General features: G+C 30.2%; 1 long non-coding RNA gene across 4 annotated transcripts; it reads left to right on the top strand.

Moving 5' to 3' along the window:
- The first annotated feature begins 1,594 nt into the window (after positions 1-1,594).
- Positions 1,595-15,109, top strand: LOC102656852. Of its 4 annotated transcripts, XR_001702146.2 has the most exons (6): positions 1,595-2,405; positions 2,580-6,386; positions 8,267-8,536; positions 12,245-12,390; positions 13,778-14,277; positions 14,509-15,109. It is a non-coding gene; the product is annotated as an uncharacterized LOC102656852 (long non-coding RNA). The 4 variants fall into 4 exon arrangements; XR_001702149.2 differs by lacking the exons at positions 1,595-2,405; positions 2,580-6,386 and adding an exon at positions 6,820-6,864; XR_001702147.2 differs by lacking the exons at positions 1,595-2,405; positions 2,580-6,386; positions 8,267-8,536 and adding an exon at positions 10,030-12,167.
- The last annotated feature ends 5,125 nt before the right edge of the window (positions 15,110-20,234 follow it).

The following is a 20,234-nucleotide window of genomic DNA, read 5'->3' on the forward strand; positions in this document are numbered from 1 at the left end:
ATGACTCATTTCACTAATACAATCTCAATCGTTCATTTATTTCAAAATTGGAACTATAATTAAAATTAATATCTTTTTAAAATAGAGAAATAAATTTCAATATACGTATATATTAATTTAATAATTTATCATATATAAATATTTCTTATTTTGTTACAATATTCTTGAAAATAAATTGACAAATTGCAGATACCATTTCAAAGAATAAAAATGAAGGAAGGAAGAAGAACTAATTCCTAGAAGAGATGCTTAAAGTTATCGATCAACCAAATGATATAACTTGTTTAAGTAACGTGGAAACTTTTGGAACAAATAGCTCAAGACTTATGAAGCCTTTATATGGTGCTAATTTATACAGAGAATGTACAGAAACTTGTGCATTCTAAAAGTTTCATCGAATCTATAGTGATCTAGACCATCCTTCCAGAAACTTATCAAAGAGTTTGATTAACAGTTTTGACACGTTCTCTCCTAATAGAATTTTCATTACTACAATGTACCCAAGAGATAATTATCATGTTAATATTAATATAAATTTTTAAAATGTTGAATTAATATACTTACTCCTAAGAAGATTGCAAATTATTTTTTTAAATAATATTTTGAATAATAAAATTTCCTTTATAATTAATATTGACTCCACTCGAATAAAATTTTTACAATATAACACATTTTTTCGATAGAAAATAAGCAAAGAATTAATTCGTCGAATAATTTATTTTTCAAAATTCGCTACGTGAAAATGGAATCGAAGGGCGCACACGTGTATAGCACTCAGTGTTTTCCACCGGTGTCTGTTTCCCCTCCCATTCCCTGCCTCGTTTCTATATTTATGTCCTCGACAATTTCGCCTGATTCTAGTAGAACGGGACCTGGACAACTTCGTGAACTGGGTCTCGGGTGTTCTAGGACTAGGGCAAGACACGGTTTTGCGGTCTTTGTACCGTATACCCCCTACAGCCGAATTTAGTTTCGGTTAAATATATTACTGGGATACCACGTGTGCATTACCGAGGGTATCTGTGACTTTGATTAATTCGAATTTCGAGTTCGATGGTCTTGCTTAAAATATTTCCCGAGGAAACCGAAGGGATTGGTGTCTCGTAAACGATCTATGGATTGAGATAATTTCGTGAATGTCTGCTTTGTACGAAAATTTTGAAACAATATTGAAGATATTCGAATATAAATTATATCTTTGGAAATTTTATCATTATAGAAATAACGATTATTAGAAAATTCTATGAAATATATTTTGTTAAAAGTGTTATTTTAACAGATAATCATAATTAAAATGTAATGTTAATTCATGTTAATTGCACTCATTTAATTTGTATTTTATTTTTAGAATGAATAAAACATAATAGGAAGCATCCTGGGACAAAAGATCTGATAGAGGAATATAAGGATAAAAAGTAATGTTTATTATTATTATTATTATTATGTAATCCAATTACTAAGATTATTTATTATTTCTGATGTTTTGTTTAATTAAAATCCAGTTTATAAACTGTTTTATAATATTTCTTATTTTTTTTTTTATCTTATCATTCAATTAATAATCACATTTTTCTTGGCAAATAGTTGATATGAATCATTTACATGTAATAAATTTTCAAATTTTCATGTGAATGTAGATTTCTAATATATTTTCAATTTAAAAGTTAAATTTCATGGCAATGAAATAATTCCAAGACGATAAAAATGAACGATACACTTTTGAATTTTAGATATTTCTATTCGAGCATGTTCTATTGATCAAGATAAATGAAAAACTAAACATACAATGTAGGAAAAATACACTTGCCTCACACTCAATTTTCTCATTGTGTTGGATGTAAAGAGAAATCTGACTCATTGAAGTGAGATAACTTTAGGCTTTCCCCCTTCTGGTTAATAGTCTCTTTTGATTTAATGTTTATTTTAAATGCTTAAATTTATCACTTTTAGCATTCTCTTGTAACGTTTTGAAGAACATTGTATCTAACTACTGAACATATCTTTCAATATCCAACTTATATACACAATATCTTTTTTTCACATAAATTCACCGTTAATGCTGTATTTATTTAACATTTTCTTTTTTTAATTTTTTGTAACGTATCTTGCTTTCTTATAACTTGAATCAAGATACTTTAACGCATAATTTAAAGTAGAATAATTTTTCTTCTTCTCAATTCGTGATATAAAACTTTCCAAACACATTTTTTAAGATCTACAGCTTGTTCTTTTTTTCAGGAAGGCAAGAAAAGATATGTCGGTTCGCTGTTGTAGTAATTTGTCCGTATCGACGTCTTACTTTGTAACGTAAGACGTTCGAAAAACTTCTTTAAGATGTTTGTTTGATATTATCAAACATCTTTAGAACGTCCATAAAAGCTGTGCTACATGGCTGGTTGCAAGAAGTAAGTCGTACATCTTACACGATATACATCCAAATTCCTCCATCTTTTATATTGCTCATATTATTCCTTCTATTTAAAATTATCTCAATAAATTAATAATACTACAAAAATATTTTCGTGTTAATTATTATTTTACAAATGAAATTGTTTAATTTTTTTTTGTACATTTTTCAGCTGGAATTTTTGTTTACCATGATTTACTGTCTAAAATAAAAAAAGAAGAGCAGAACGTAACAGAACGCATGCAAAGTTTTCACGTGGATTTGAAGTCGAATTAATATCAGAAAGAGAGGGGAAAAGAAAAGAGAGGGTATTTCCACAAAAAGAGAGAGAAGTATAAATAAATAAAAAATTAAATTCGCCGAATTCTAATGAGAATAGTTTCTCGTTTCTCCAACGAATTTTCAACGAGTACAGTTAATCTGGAAATCCGTTTTTCAAGAATGGAAACAATAAAAGTAAATACGAGGTGCCAATTTTCGGGATAAACCGGTGTTCCATTCACGCGGAGACAATTAAATCTGGCCTGGAATACTTATCGAAACGTGACACTCGACGAGAAATCGCGCATCGTGTCTATAGAACGTTTGCGGTCTACCGGATATTCGCGGCTATCGATGATATCCGGAGACATCCTTGGCCTGATAAACGGAGATATCCTGTTTATCCGTATAACCATAGCTCCATCTATCGATTAACGCGATCTCGAGTAGTAATTGAACGAAAGCAAAAACCAGTTCTCCAGTTTCTTTGTCCCATTAATTTACAATGCAATAAAAATGAATCTATTATTTTTATCAATATCATCCTATCCTTGTTCTACGATCGAAGAAATGAAAGGATGGAAGATCGATAATTGAAATACGCGAATCCTTTATTTTTATTAAGTAAATAAATATTTTATCACGAAGAATAACAATACAAAAATTACTTCTTACGTAAATAAATATTATACTTTTCTATGTTCTAGATCCTTTCGCAGAATTGACAATAATTTATTTTATTATTCTCATTAACATATACCAAGAGATAAACATTTTCTCGTATATATATGTATGATCCAGAAAAGATCCACGTAGAGACGAACGTTTTGGAAGAGGAAAAAGACCAAGCGTTCCATCATCGATTTCGTTCGCTCCATTTTCGTTCACGAGCATTTCTCGTTACCCACCCTCCCTTCCTTTCGTTCATCCCCGGCCAGCGAAATGGGGGAATATCGCATTTTCTTGCCAGCCTGGCCGGCGCGCAAGATGAAAATAAAGGAACGCGGAGGAATGGAGAAAAGGAAGAATGAAAGGAGCCGGGTACGCGGAAAAATCGAAAGCACCCAGACACCCTTTTTCCTTTCTTTTTTTTTTTCTCTCTTCGTTGGCCAAGCGGAGCAACAGGGCGCTGATATTCCTCGTTGGTTTCGCCGTATTGGGAGTACGAATAAACTGAGAGAATAGCTGTTGCATTATCGGTTATATGTTGCGCGAGGCGATAGACCGTGGATTCTTTTCCAAAGAGGTATTTTTTTTTCGATTATTACTATAAGCATTTATCGTTACTATTTATAGAATCGTGAGATTTTTATCGAGCTTGTTTATTATTTAATGGGATCATATTTGGATCATATCCGTGTTGATGATACGATTCCAAATGTAAAATTTACACCAGTACACGAAATAATTTTTCGAGAGGCTAAGGTGTAGGTGCAATTAAAGTGTTATTGTTTAAAATGTAAATATGAAAGTTTACGTCATAATAATTTAATCGTTTTGTATCGGTTTAATTGATTTATCGATAAAGCGATTAAGTTGTATCGATAAAAGTAAATTGGTTATTCGAATAATTCAATAGGAATTTTAATTTTTAGATATGTGTATTAAAAAGAAAATACTCGTAATTTTATATTTATCACGATCGATGTTCTTCTCTCAGAGAAAGGAAGAAATTATTTTTTTTTTCAAAAATATATTTTTGTATATATAATTATGAAAAACGAAGGATCGTGAGTATATTGTAAAAAGGAAGTCTCGAAAATAGACGAACGCGCACAATGGCCGCCAAGAGATCTTATATCAAATGGGTATTGCGCTCGAGGACAGGAAGGCATTCGAATACTTAATTAGAGATTTTTATGTTATCTCGTTTGAGCTTCCGGTTTTGTGTTATACAAGTAACGTGCACGTACTGTTGTGGTATCCGTTTCTTTTTTTTTTTTTTTCTTCAGGGATTAGTCATCACTGTTATTTTTATAAAACTCGTTTGAAGAAGTATTGCTACAAACGAGAGGAGGAAAAGAAATTAAAAAATTCTTTTTTTTCTGCTTGGGATTTAATTTTTTTTTTCTTCTTCTTCTTAATTCAACGTGACATTATTATTATTATTATTATTATTTATACGATATAATTATATTTTAATTTAAATAATTATCCTGTCGTTCATTGTTGAATCATGTATGTATTCCTCCTCTCCCTGAAATGTGTACTATAATTGTGACCACGCTGTTCTAAATTCAGCCCCTGAGAGCTGTTCAATTAAAACAACCCAGAACGAGTATAAACCCACCTACTGCATGTACATACATATATAGATGGAACACATGTTCATAAATAATATTGTTAACAACCACTTCGTTGCATTGTTCTCGGTCAAAAACAAACGAGCAGAATGTCGAAATCGTGTAAATTTGAATATAAAAAGTCGTGTAATATAACATTGAAAAAAAAAAAAAAAGGGAGAGAGAAAATTTATGATAATATTCATCAACATCACTGAAGTGAAGTAAAATTAGAAAAAGATTATTGCGTTTGAAGAGAAGAATCAATTTGCCGATATTTTTACAATATAATAAAATTGTGGTATTTTAAACAATTATTAAAATTAACACTTGATATCATAGAATGTTTTATTAATAGAACGTAATAACGTTTGATTACAATTATATATACTTATCAAATTTTAGAACATCCGCAATTGAGGTTTTCTACAAAGGAAGTTATAAAAAATGTTAAATTGATTTGAAAAGAATTTAATGATTGAAATAATTTTACTTAACTTTCTTTTATACCAATTTTAAAGAATCATTTATGAATTTTGTTTATCTAATTAAAGTGATTCCCATTTCAATTACCATAAATAAAATATATAATAAAATATTGCAAATATTAGATAAAATATTGCAAATATTTATGGTAACAAAAATTAATAACTTGAGAGTTACAAAGAATTATCAATATAACAATTTACTTTATATATATATAATACTCCTTCTTTATTCTAAAATTGACACGTCACTTTGAACTGTCATTACAGATTATTTTTATTATTTTCAGACAATGGACATCTTTATCCACCATCTATTCATCAAACATTCCTCCACACACACTTGGATCGCTATCAAAATTCATCCTGCCACTTTATCCCATCGTTTATTGATTAATCAGTGAAATGTCACTGTTGTGGCCGGCGTGTTTTCAAAGAGGTTCAATCTTTGCACAATTTTTACGAGGCGAATGATTGAAGGTGAAAAAAAAAAGGAGGAAAAAAAGAGAGAGAGAGAGATCGTGAGTATAATAATAATAATAATAATAATGAGGTAAACGTTTTTTGAGCGCCTCGGGTTACGGCAAAGGTCCCCTCCTCTAACACACTTAATAAAATTGTGTTTATCGCTTCGCCGACTTCCGTCTATCGGGTCCAGTGACGTCACTGCCGTTTTTCTAACGTCAAAACGATAAAACAAAACCGCAACTTGTGCCGGGATGGCGGTAAAATAACTGGCCGTAATCGGAATCAGCGTTGTGCAATCGTTGTGTATCACGTTTGATGCATACCCAATTCTATTTATAGCTCGGCTCCGCGATTATTTTTAACGGAAACGGACAAAGTCGAGGAACGAAAGTTCTGGTGATCACTTCTCCCTGACAAGTGGTGCCAAAACTCAATGAGATTTGCGTGTCGACCGTTTTGGACAGCTCTGGTGTAAAGGGAGTTGTAAGTGTTTTTTTGTGTTACAGATTAGAGAGAAGATAGATTCTATCATATGGAAAAAGGGAAGAGAATTTGGAAAGATTTTAAATTTGATTTAGTAATATATATAGAAAGATTATATATGCACACAAGTATTTTTGTATTCAAGAAATGTATATAATTAAATATAGTTTGTAATTAAATCATATAATAACTCAAAGGTTTTCTATCATATGGAAAAAGGGAAGAGAATTTGGAAAGATTTTAAATTTGATTTAGTAATATATATATATAGAAAGGTTATGTATGCACACAAATATTTTTGTGTTCAAGAAATGTATATAATTAAATATAGTTTGTAATTAAATCATATAATATCTCAAAGGTTAATTTTATTTCCTTTGGAGCACTTATATGAATGAATATCTGTGAATAAAGAAAATTTTGGAAAAAAGAATGGAGATTTAGAAAGTTTAGAAAAAAGAAGTTGCTTGCTTAGCATGTAAGTAAAAAAAAGAATGGAGTATGATAAGCTATTAATAATTGTTTACTTATATACATGTTAGGTGAAATGAAAAATTCTAGGAAAATCGATAAGTGAAAAATAGCTACTTGTAAATAGATAGTGTATCACGTTGCATATTTATCTTCCTTATTTCTTTTCTACGTCGTTGTATCTGAATACAATAAATAATTTAATTGAAATCGATCAACTAAATACGATTTTCAATTAGAGATTAATAAATAATTTTGCTTATACGTATGTGTATATGTGTGTAAATCTTTTATTTGTATTTCTTCTTTTATACTCGTGATCATTTATGATAATTAGATTCATTACTCGAGTGACAATGAAAATATGAAAACGTCAACATTAATATCTAGAAATGATAAAAGGAATTGTATCGAGCTAACTGTTATAATTAGACTTTGTTTACTTTTAAAATTGCTATGACAATTTTATTGATTACACTTACTTGGCAAAAAGTTGGCAAAAATAGAATATTTTTTCTTTTTTTTTGCATTCATTGAACTTGATTAAAACTGCCAATCTTCAACCTTTTGTCAATTTTATTTTATTACCATTAAGTTACAGTCTGTGTGTGTAATTAAATTCAACAAAATAAATTATACATATATTTGAAAAAAGGTCAGAGACTTAATAATATTCAGAGATGGGAATAAAATGTATTAATGAAACAAAGTTGAAAGAAATTAATAATAAAATGATAAAATAATACGTTAGGAAATAGCAAATCATGATCTTATTATAAATTGCTTTCATAAAGTTGCTCACCTACGCACTCTTCATCCGTTCTCTTTTATAAAAAGATAGATGTAAATGACCTTACCTCAATGTGTGCACGTGTAATTAAATAAAGTGCTTAAAAATTCCAACGTTAAGAAAGAGATTTTAAAAATATTACTTTTTAATGATTTATCTTCATTTTGTATATCATATTTATGATAATATTAATATTAAAATAATCAACTTTTGCGAGATATAATTTTTATCTTATAATCTTTTTGTTTAAAAAGGACATGCGTTAAAAGATTTGAAAATTATCATTCAAAGTACATACAATTCTATAAATTATATTAATCAGTTTATTATAGTTTATTATAAATTTATAAAATGGAAGAATTGCTTTAATTCTTATTTCTTTCCATTAATATTTTCTTGGATCAAACATTTAACTGCATTACATTTAATAAATTTAAATATATTTATAATTAGCTTTGTTATGAAAAAAATTCTACCAATATATAAATACATTTAAAATAAATTTAAAATGAATTATATCCATATGTTATATTCTAAAAATATTATGTATTAATTATATTATATAAATATTTTCATTTAACATACTGTCAATAAATGTAAAAATATTACTTTCTTTCAGATACTTTTTTGAAACGACTTTAACAAATGTTGATATGTCACTCTGCTCTTTATAAGAAATTTCAACAATATTTTTTTAAACGTTTAAAATAGTAAAATCTATATATACATGTATACTGGACAAGAGGAAGGCACACATTAAGTGTTTGTTAAGCTATTATATCACGAATAATTGACACGTACAAAAGCGTGTAGTTTCTAAAATTAAAATAGACAGAGGAAATGATACATATGAAGAAAACTTTTTACAACACAAAATTAATCGAGCAAGGTAATTTTTATATTTTAAAATATTATTATCGATAAAATAAATTCACGAAAAAAAAAAAAATAATAGAAACAATTTCACGGAATATTATCGAGCTCTCTTGAAACCTTAAACGATAGTCAACCGTACAAAAGGGGGAAAATCAAGAGTTGAGAAGTTGAGGGGTTGCAGGGTCATCGAAAAACTCGTCGCTTCCATTACAACCACAATAGATCGAAACAATCAAGCTATATCGACAATCAACAATTGTATTATTAAACAGAATACGTAGACAGAGATTTTCTAATATGAGAAAATATTCGTTTTGACCTTCGTTGCTTTTCTTTTCGATTTTCTTCCTCTTTTTTCGAAGAATGTTAAAAAAGAATATCTGTCGTTTGAGAGAATATCTATCTTCTCGTGGAGCAACACGTCTATTTCTGACACACGGTTCATACATCAAACTCTCATTCTCTACGTACTGACCCACATATGTAGCAAGCAACGTCCCGTATAAAATCCCATACTCTGATAAAATGACGAATGTAAGGCTACGTTTCTATTCGACGATGTTCTGCCATTTTATCGAACGAAGGTATCGTCCTTCACTGTGGGTGAAACATAAATATTTTACGGCAAAAAAATGCATATTTATGCAGTTTAGGAAGAAACAATAAAAATTTATCCAATTTTGACATTGGCAAAGGAAATTGAAAAAAAGAAAAATCAAGAATTTATTTCAGAGGGATGTTTTTATGAATGACGCTTTACGTTTATAATTTTTTCAAAAAAAAAGGACAGTAAGAAAAAAGGGGGATTTTGGGATTTTTATCTCATGGCTTTAAATTTCCAAATACATAAATATTTTATTATTTTCGTCGATATTTCAACGAAAAAAATTTTACCGATAATTTCTCTTCCTTTTTTTTTCCAAACTATGAATTTTGTATAACCTATGCAAGTTTAATTTGTCGAGTTAAAAAATACATAGAAACGTGCATCTGTAAATTTATCTGTAAATTGGTTGATTTTATTCTTTTTTCTTTTGAATGGAGCTTACGTTAAAGGAATTTCACCACGCTCAATACAAGATTCGTTTTATAAATCAGGATTAACACGTTGACATTTCACTTACTGTCTCATTGAAAGAGAAAATACCGTATATACAACTAAATTATAAAGCAGTAATCGTTTCAATCCGTGTATAATCCATGACGAAAGCATAAATTAAAAAAAGTATTAATGAAACAATACTGGTTATTCAACAATGCGATGAAAAAGCTAGTAATTAATCTGAATAATCTGTGATCAATAATTGACAATTGGTAAATAACATCATTAACGAAATATAATCCAAATTTTTAACAATTCATTCATTGTTAAATAATTTTCAATCAATCTTTCATTCAACAAATTGTGAATGTGATCATCATTATTATTAGAGAATTCTAGAGAAAAAAATTCTTTTAAAATTATTATATTAATAAATAAAATAACAAATATTTAAAGGACACAGGAATAAATATTATTAATAACAATTAATGTAAATAAATTACTTGCTACAATGATATTTATAATAATATAGCACAATAACGAGAAATTATTGAGTGCACCCAAAAAAAAAAGAAAGCAGCAAGTGGTTGTTACTTATATTTCACACACGCGTGTTAATCGGTAAAAAGGTGGTCGATATCAGGTCAAATTAAATTTCTGAAACCCCACTTCGACCTTCGATCGACATCTTACACCTGTATGAACCTCAAGATTAGCTTGGATTTGGACGTTACGCAAGAACGACGATGCGGATCAAGGATGAGCTCGTCGAACCGGTTCAATAACGTTCATAGGGAGCTAGGAAGCGACGACACGTTCCATTTATTCTTAACCAATATCCTCTATCAAACGAATTTACATCGTATAGAAAAATTCTTTCACCACCATGCCGCTATTGTTGTTTCCCTTCCCTTCGTCAGAAATGAATTCCTTTCTTTCTTTTTTTCAACATGAAAAGAGGTTATGAATTTAATAGGTTCGAGCATGTATCTTCTTTCACCACGTGATAAAGGTAATTGTGAAGTGCTTGCAGGGAAGAGATATATTTGTAACGATTTCAGGAGGATTAAAAAAGAAGAAGAAGAAAATTGGTGCTTCGAGTTGAAATAAACATTGATTGGAAAAAATTTTTTTCATACGTATGTATTTATTTGAACAACTTGGGTATTTTTATATGAGATAATTTTAACATATTTATAAAAAAAATATATAGACAAGAGATATAAATTAATTCCATAAATCTTGATTGAATTTTCGAATTTTAATATCGTATAAAATATTTCATAAAGGAACAAGTCATCCGGGTAAATGACAGCTACAAATGTGTCAATGATCTCACCTCGTCCCCGAACAATTTACGCATACTAATCGAGTATTCGTGGCAAAAATTGGCATTAGCTCATCGAGCGACACCTTTGACAAGGTTAATACCCGTTTAAAGCGACATTGCCATTGCCCTCGACTCGTTACTTTGACTTGAACGAAATGCTATCTAATCACTCGTAATCACGGACAATTTATTTGCCAAATTATAGATAATTCAAGGTTAATGACTTTTTCTTTGTTTTCCAATTAACGAGAAACTTTTATTCGTACTCATTTTCCTACACATTTTTAAATAGATAAATGTGTTTTAAAAAGATTATAACGAACGAGTAACAATCTCTTTTCCCCTGTTGTTTTCAAATTGATAAAACACCTCGAATAAAATCAATACGGGTGAATATCTAATATTTCTATATACACATCGATGAATAAAGTAAATATCCTTGACAAATAATTTTGAATTATTATTAATAATAACGAAGGCAGAAAAACTGTATTTAATAATACAGATTGAGAATTGTATGCCTCGATGTTTATATTATACCAAGCACAAAGCGTCTCTCTTTCATAGTGGAAACAAACTCTCTCATTTATCCCCTTCTCGTCCATCCAACCGCAATAGAAACGCGAGCACGCTATATAAACTTCATTCATCGATCCCGGCTTTTAAATTTACTGAAACCACGTAACACACTATCACATCGTTTCGAGGCATTACGTAACAACGATGCTCGAGAAACAAGGAGGAGGGGAGAGAAAAAAAAGAAAAAAAGAAAATAGATGCAACGATTATGTCGTCATACTCGATGGAAATATTCAAGAAAACCACGAAACACGATCGAATATCAAAATCTCGAACACGCTCTTTTTCACTTCTCTTCACACTTCTTATCGTCGATACTTTAATACACGAAATCCCAGATCGAGGAGGAGATGTTATTGTTTTATATATAATTAAAATAAGAGGGAATGACGAATTGATTTCGATCGATCGAGAAGTCGACCGATGGATACGACGAAGTGGACTGGTGCAGGACCTCGCGAGTGCCTTGTCGAGAGCAGACATCGATCCAACTTCGGCCTTTGGAATGCATCGCGCCATTATATAATTACGTGGAACGTAATGTTACATCGTTACGCAATGAAGCAAAGGCCCGTGCCACGGACGCGGCCGTGCAAAATGGATAGATCGAGGCTCTAAAATTAATTTCGAGCGTGTCCCTTTAGCCAGAAGTTGACTGATTCGTGGGATTATTAACGACTCGTAACGTTTGTCGTCGTCAGTTTTTTAGACGGTTGTTATGATACTTTTGAATTTTTTTGTCTTTTCTTGATTTTCCTTTTTTTTTACAGAAAGTGAATTAAATTCGTCGAAAATCATTTTAATCGTATCCAGTGTTAATTCTTCAATATTCTGGAATTTTTTAAATTTTGAAAAAATTCAGGATTGATTGTCGTGTGAATTTTCCAGAGTTATCGTTAAGTTTTTCATCAAATGTGTAAGTAAAAATTCTTAATATAATTGTAATTAATGTAGGATACTGTTAATTAAAATCTAATTAAAAGGAAATATTTGTTTATAGGAAAATGTAGATAAAAATTTTAAATAATAATGATGAAATCAAAATACTTGGTAAAATGAATAGATAATTTGTCTATTTTTTTTTGTCTATTTTATTTTCACGTTAAGTTAAAATATATTTGTTAAAGGTTTGTATCCAATTTAGATGACAAAAATAATATTTTATAAATTATTGTAAAATATTAAATAAATATTTAATTATTTATTAAAACAAGTGTATACATATATATATATAATAAAAATTGTTGGAATATTATTGGCCAGCTTTTATGTGTAATAAAGCATCTTGTTTCGTAACAAAACATTTTTCTCACAAAGGTTTTAAGTTGCATAACTGACATCCCGGATGATAGAGATAAAACACTGTCAACAAGGTTGCTAAATATTTATTTGAAATTTCACGCTATAATAAAAATATATTACGAATAAATTAGTGTTATTTTTAACTTTATTCTTATTTTCCAGATATTCGTTTCTTTAAATTTATTATTATTCAAATAAAAAATAAATTAACTTAACGTGGAAAAAAAAATTCATAATCATCGAAATATTTTCGCTTCGTTTGTTAGTTAAACAAAATTTGGATCATTTTTGATAGATATCTCGTGTCAATAATCTTTTTAAAATATTGATTCACCGTTTTATTTAAACAAGCATTTTAATTAGGAATTAATTTTTAATTACATTTTTATTTTATAAGAATAAAAATGATATTTCTGCGTGCAATAAAATAATTATTACTCGTGTAACAGGAATAGAACATGCTCAATCGAATATTGCAAGAAACGAGAAAAATTCTATTTCTCGAATTAACTGGAGAAATAAAGTCATAAAAATTTGAAGCATTTGTTTATAACATATTTTTTTATCTTGTAATAAATGCTTGAAATAATATAACAATTGAGATATTTAAATAATGGAACATTTATTAGATATATTTTTGAATAATAATAATTTTCGATTTTATTTACGATCGAAATGTAGATCTGCAAATTTTTGGCAAAGGACCGATTTATTTTCTTGAATATTTCATTACAAAGTGAAAAATTTATTGCCAAAAATTTATACATGCTACGTTTCAAATTTCATCATAAAACTTTCAGAATGATCTCTTGATCTAATGAAATTATATTTTATATCATTGATATTTAATGTTAATTAACTTTTGTTAATTTTTTAAAAATAACCGAAATACGATGAAAATATTTTCAATGTTTCCTTCATTACATTTATTTAATTAAATTTCTTTATTTATTTCACCTGAAAAAATTACAGTATCTACAGTTGTGTCATTACTCTTCCAGACATCATTGTCCCTCACAACTACATTTGTGTAAACAATTGATACGTAATTAAAACTTTATAAAAAATCATCTGCACCAGAAAAATACATCAACTCGAAATCGATCGAAAACTCATAAATCCAATATTCGACTATCATTTATACCAAGTTGGAAATATTTCTTCCGTTCTCGACAAAAGAAAAAAAAGAAAAAACGACGGACACAAAGGAAAATTTCGACCCACCCACTCTTTTTACTGGTCATCGACATGGACGTAGGCGTAGAGAAACATCATTTGGATTGGAGTAGCGTAAAACGATTCGCCTCGTCGACCGAATCATCGATCGGATCTCCTTCGTTTGATGCGATTTATATCTAATTGCAACGTACGAAGGCTCCATGGGAAATGGACGTGGAAGAGGAGGCGTGGAAAACTCGTATCCTCGAGATGGTCGATGCGGCAATTGATGGTCTTCGCGGTCTCGAACGAAGGAACTGGCTTAATTGAAGAATTAGTTTAGGTAGGAGTTGCTCGCGCTCTCTCGAGAAACGTTTAAGACGATCGTTAGACGCATTAACGTCTTCCGATTTCACGATGGGATCGGTTCGAATTGATATTTTTTAGAGAGTAAAAAAGAAAATTTCTTTCGATTTTTAAATTTGTGAAATTCTCTCGAACGTTTTTCTTTCAAGAAAGTTTAAAGATTAGATTCTTTCTATATTTGACACTTTTTTTTTTTTCGTGTTTGCAGATCACGTAAGCGTAATTCTTAAGAGATAATAATTAACAGACGAAGAGGAATAATTGTGAAATATATATATATGTGTGTGTGTGTGTGTAAAGATTTACATCGTGTGTGAATTAAATAGGGAAATAGATTGGCCAAGGACTCAAGCGATTTATGAAATTTATGCTATAACTCAAAGGTAATTATACAAGTGTGATTTTCCGATAAGAAAAATCCAAAGAAAAGAAAAAAAAAAATTGAATATCAGATTTGAATAATGATTATTTAAATGCTCGATGCTAATTCATTTCCACATATACGTGAAAATTTTTATATCGTTGAATATTAATTATTCAACGATTTTTCTGCATTATTCCTGTATCGCAAATATTTTTTACGCTATATTTTTATATACGAATAATTGATGCATGAACATTAAAATCAAGTATTTAAATTAAATAATTGAATAAGTATATTCAACAAACACAAAATCTTCCATGAATTATATATTCATAAGGAATTAATTCTTCACAATCTCTGTGTTGACTTTTAATTATGCATGGGAGAGAAAAAAATTATTCTAATAATCTACTACTGATTAAGAAGTTCATTATGTGGAGGAGCTCGAAAGATAACGATATTAAACAAAACAAGAAAAAACAAAAAATATAATCAAAATCTCAACGTCATTTAATGATCATTAATATTCTATTTTTTTAATTATATTTAATTTTTGATTTTATTGAAAATTTATTAAATTCGTCATCTCGTCCAAACTGATATAAGATAAGAATGAAATGTAAAAAAAATTAAATTTAATAACTAAATATTAAACAAAAATTTAATAACGTAACATTGTTTATTAAGTAAGCAATAATATCAATAAACAGGATGTGTTTGAATACACACCCTGTACATTGCACCCTGATCATTAAGATAAGCGCCTGTATCCGATCGAATCGATCGAAGGTTTCGATAGATGATAAACAACAAGATATTATCTCTAAAATTATCATCCCGCTTCGAATCGATTCGAACGAGTGTTGGCCGGATACACAGCTTCTAATTGTTTACGAAGTAGACACATAACGCAATTATTATACTCTCGTGCTTCATTCTATCTCCTCCCCCCAATTAATACACATCCATAAGTCCACCACGGTAAAACCGCATCGACCGATGTGCACACCCGCTTGTACGAAAGTAAACGTTACGTTTCTCCTTTGTGCTAAATCGAGTTGGCGCTCAATTTCGAGCCGACTTCGATTCGAGGACGCGGAAACTCGGGGAAGCATACGTTTAAAACAATAATTGCGCGCCATTCAAACCGTGTGACACCGTTTAATACCCGTTATTATTGAATACGGTCGGCCGATGAATATACGCCTTGAAGAATCCTAAGGCTCCCTCCCAAAGTAATTGGAAAGCTTGTCTTCGAATTGTTTAGCCACTTCAAACGAGGCTTGGAAACGTTTCTCCCCTTTTCATCCATTGCCAATTTAAGCAAGCGTTTCTTTGATGAAAGAAAGTTTTTGTAGAGGTTATGTAAATTTCGTGAATATAGAAATGTGTCTATATAAGTTCAATTGTATATTTCATGTTTATTTGGATAAATAGGATGTGTATTTGTGATATTTCAACGCACATTTTGTATCGATTGTTTAGATAGGTGTGATATATTTTATTCTAGTTAGTTTATTTAGTCCGCTTTTACAAAATCATTGGAAAGGTAATTAAAGGAAAAATTAAAGGGTCGTTAGATTGATTTAATTTATAAATAATACCATTGATTCAACGCAGAGTTATTACATGTAATTAAGGGTGGAATGAAAAACCAATTAAAAATGCGAGATAAAACTTTTTTCATTATAGATATTTCAAATTGAAGATCCATCAAATACACATACATATATGTATTTATAATATAAATGCTAAAGCGTGATTAAATTGTAAAAATAAATATCAAGGTTGGAAAAAAAAAAAATTCAAAATAACTTCATCGTTACGAGACACTTTTTCAAAATAATTTACCTTTCTATTAATTAAGAATTAATATCCTCGTTTTAATATCTTATTTCAGTGATCCAATAAATCACAATAATCGAAATTATCACTCGTATCTCATTCACGTCTGTTGTCTAATAGCTCCCTTCTCTACGAGCAGAGAATCTAATTAATCCAATTTAAGACGTGATCTAGCTAAAAGCAATTCTTATCTTGGCTATCTAATTAAACTGCTCGTGTATAAAAGGGTGATATTTATCAATCTTTCTTGCTTGGAGAATGAGAATCAAGGCGAGGATGATATACCAAGTCTAAACAAATGTATCTGACCAAATGATACAAGAATTATGAGGCAATTAACAATAGATACAATTTAATAAACTAATACAAGGTGTGCCTTCCATGTTATTAATATACATACGTGCAATATGGAGAAAAAAACACTTACCTGATCGAGAAAAACGATTATGCACTTCCTGCGCGAAACTTCCATTGCGGAAATACAGGAAAAACAACGGATCGATTAACTATTTTAATTAATTTATTTGTATTTATCGTATAATCACTCGTAAGTACCGGGGGATACGTAAACAATCAGCTCAAATTAGTTTAAATACAAATAGCCTAAAACACATCTTTGTTTACATACTTGATATTATCATTATTATTATTATTATTATTATTCACAGACAGACTTAGCCACGTTTTTTTCTTTTTTATTTCCTGATTTCACGATTCGATAATATTATTTATCTATATTTTTTTACATATACAATTGACCCGTATTGTCACGGATCATAAACGTCAAAGAGGCCGAATTGCAGCGTAATAACTCGGGATAATTCGGCGACTTCGATCCGCACTTTAGATTCTTTTATTCTCTATTTCTCTCTCATTTGTATTTGTATATATTTTTTATTCTTTTTTTTTTTTTATGTATGTATATATATATATAGATTTACTTATTTATTTATATTTATATTTATCCATATATATATATATAAATATTTATTATTCATTTAATTTGTATTTGTAGGTACATCCTTACGGGCGAACATGTATGTGTATAATTAAGCTTAAGAATCGAAAAGAAACGGCGAAATGTATCTTTGGAGAGAAAGGAGAGAGAGAGAAAAAAAAAAAAAACGATACGAGTCAACGTACGCCCATTTTGCCATTTAATTATTGCTTTGGAAATGCTGGTATATCGTATAATTAATTATTTATTTATTTATTGTATTTTCGTTAAAAAGGCTGGTCTCAGCGTATTCGGTGAATATAAACGGTGTCGCGTTTCTTCTTTTCTTTTCTTTTCTTCTTTTTTTTTGTCCCTTTCAAGGCGATACGAATCCATATATCTAATTGCAATATTGCATTTCTTTGCCACTCGTTTCTTGGACACCGCGTTGATTGATTCATTAATTTCCATTCTCAACGCAGCGTCCATTAACGATCGAAGTAATCCTTAGAAGAGAAACTCGTCGAAAGAGAGTGACGAGAATTGGATTCGCGCCTTTTAAGTTACAAATTGTTGCAACAACAAGTCTGTTCGTCACAGAGGAAATTATTTTTCTTCTCCCCTCATCGTCAAGAAGTCTACTCGACTAATTTTTCGTAATAATATTTTTTTTCTAAAAAAACGATGCGATCTCTGGACGAGCAAATGGCCGTCGGATCGAACGAGCGTATCGAAAGCCGCATTTCGTGGTTTCTTTTCGGTTCCTGTTTCGTCTCACGGCCAACCAGCAACAGCAGCAGTAAAATGGTAAGCCCATAAAAAGGTACCTTTTTTTTTTACACGTTGACACTTAAACGATAGCTTCACGATAACGGTCGAACGATTCAGGAGTACACTAAAACGGGTACAGCATTCTTTCTTTTTTTTTTCTTTTTTTTTTGTTTTTTTTTAATAATCTGAAAGATCGCGTGAGATGCTTCGTGTGTGTGTGTGTGTGTGTGTGTGTGAGAGACATTTTCGACTAACTGCGCTCGGTGGACGATCTACTTAAAAACGACGAGAGACTATCTAAACCAACTGTATACACTTTACTTGTGTACTCTCCTTCTTTTTTTTTTTTTTTTAATTTTTAAAGACAACGACGACACGTTTTCTCTCCTTACTCCAGGCAAAAATATAATACATATATATATATATATATATACCTATGACTGACTTTGGCTCCATCCCAAACAGATCCCCACAAAATTGTTCTATTATTATTATAATACCTTTGGTATCGATCGCGATAACAAAAGTTTTTGTGCATCAAAATACCGGTTTAATAATACCATCCCAATGATTAAAATCTATTTGTATTCTATCTCAGAGGAAAAAAAAATATGTGGACGTATAATGTAAGATAATTAATAATTGTGGTGTTTAAATCATCCCTTTTCAGCAAATTCAGATTTGCAAAAGGTTTGTTCATGGGTGAAATGATCGTCAATTTTGTAAGAGTTGCAGCTCGAGTCGATTTAATTCTGGGATGGAATGAATCTTCGAGGTATACATTCTTAGTATAATTTTTTCGAGATTCAAAAGATATAAAATATTTTTGTGTATTTTTATTTAAGCGACATTTCGAAATCCGAACGAATGTTTTTCATTCTTCGACTTTCTAAAAATCCAAATTTCCATTTCTACCTCCGCTCACAAGAATTTCAATTTGATCGGTGAATAAACAACGAAGCGAATCTCGCGACTCTTGAACAAGGATACGAATTAAACCGAGTCAAGCTGAAACAACAAAGTTGAAAGGATCGATCCGTCAGACAGGACAATAATAAGATGAAATTGGGTTAATTATATCGAACTGTTATCGACATCGAAAGAAAGGAAAAAGTCGGAGCACGAGACGTTTAACGTGTAACGAGATTCGACGAGCGCCATTAACAAAAAGCACGCTTCAAGAGCCCTCTACGAGCGATTGGAGGCAACAATTGGCAGGTCACGCACACTCATTCTGCCCAGACGTATGCCTGAAGCATTTAAATCGCCTTCCTTTTGTCGTTACGTGCCCTGCCTGCCTGCACGCGCGTGTATCTCTCTCTCTCTCTCTCTCTCTCTTTGTGACAACTCTGATGTGAGTGGAAAAACGATTCGCCGAGTTCTAATACACCGAAAAACGCTTTTGGCTAACGAGTTTGACCGGTTGTGTACGTTTCCAGAAACGATTTTCTAAATTCTCGATAGCGATAAATTAATAACGGTGGTCGTGATAGATGGCACATACGTGGAAAGAATTTACATACGCGAGGGATAAGATAAAAGGAAATGTCCGTATTTTATTTAACAATTATTTAACAATTTGTGCTATGTTTGCGTCGTCCTTAATTAAAATGTAGTTATTCTTTAATATTATATTGAAAGTCTACTCGAAGGAATTTTTTTTAAATTTTTTAAAATCGGTTTGTAGGATTGATTTGTTGGTTGAAATCAGATTTAATTTATTTATTTCATTGAAAAAGAAAACTTTGAATTTTTCTGAAGTATATCTTGAAATGATCGATAAAGTTTGTAGGATTTTCTTGGTGTAAGATAATTTCAAAGATTTGGTATATTAAAAAAAAATAATAATAATAAGAATAATAATAAAGGTGTTTTAATAAGGTAGAAAACCAAGAAAAAGCAAGAAATGTTTCCACTATATTACTTTTGATTAATGTAAAGCTGCATTACGTCAGAAGTAAAGCTTCTTGAATAACAAATGAAACGAAGAACTCTTTGCATATTAACAAAATGGATA

This window comes from Apis mellifera, linkage group LG2, assembly GCF_003254395.2.
Source record: "Apis mellifera strain DH4 linkage group LG2, Amel_HAv3.1, whole genome shotgun sequence".
Taxonomy (NCBI): Eukaryota; Metazoa; Arthropoda; class Insecta; order Hymenoptera; family Apidae; genus Apis; species Apis mellifera.